Genomic DNA, 1072 nt, shown 5'->3' with positions numbered 1-1072 from the left:
TCTTCCAAACACGCTTCCCACGTGAGAAAAAAATCGGGTTTCGGCCCATTTACTGAAACGTCGTCGGTTTGGGCCCAGATGTGAAACTACCCATGCCGACATGTCGGGATGACCCGTTTGCGGATTTGAAGAGGAATTATTGTCGAGCCCATGAAAATTGTTGGCCCATTTGTGGGATTTTCTTTTTTTGTTTTTTTTTTTCTTTTTGAGTAAAAATTCATTTAATAATGGTATCTCTTAAAATCTCAAAATAATAATCGTATTTATTAAAATTATAAGGTTCCGTAATTAAATCAATAGTGTATGATACTTTTTTTAATTGATAGATCAATTTAATATTAAAAAAGACTTTATCTTCTCATATTCGGTTAATTATGTTGGATGATGAAAGTCCCACATCGGCTAATTTAGAAAATGGAATACTGTCTCCATTGGTATGAGGCATTTTGTGAAATCCCAAAACAAAACCACGAGAGCTTATGCTCAAAGCCTCCTCGAAGGCAGTAAAAAATGACTAAGACTCCAAATGAGTCAGAGCCTCAATTAAGGCGAGGCGTATTTTGTTCGAGGGAAGGTGTTGGATGATGAAAGTCCCACATCGAATCATAGCCATGAGAGCTTGTGCTCAAAGTGGACAATATCATATCGTTGTGGAGAGTCGTGTTCGTCTAACAAATTATTGGTGAAAATAGTATTTTTAAAATAGATTGTACTCCTCGCATTCTCGAGTATGCAACCAAGAGAAGCCCAGTTGTACACGAGTCATGTCGACGCCTTATTACATTTCTTATTGTTTCTATCTCAAATGTTGACAAGTCGATTCATTTAATCATGTTAGCTACCTCATTTTCTGCCCACAAAGTGAATCACATGAACCACGGTTGTGTCGTTTCTGCTCCTCACAACCATTGCTTCAGTTGACGTGTTACTAACCAAGAGATAGCATGCATGCATGCATTATTGTATATACGTTCGAAAAACTATTAACATAATATTGAAGATTTACCAATTTTAATAAAAATAGTGGTAAAAATGTCAACTATTATATCTAGAACAAAAAAAATAAATTAAA

This window comes from Cucurbita pepo, chromosome 3 (assembly GCF_057944985.1).
Source record: "Cucurbita pepo subsp. pepo isolate OVF chromosome 3, ASM5794498v1, whole genome shotgun sequence".
In the NCBI taxonomy this organism is placed as follows: Eukaryota; Viridiplantae; Streptophyta; class Magnoliopsida; order Cucurbitales; family Cucurbitaceae; genus Cucurbita; species Cucurbita pepo.
This window is presented reverse-complemented; position numbering follows the sequence as displayed.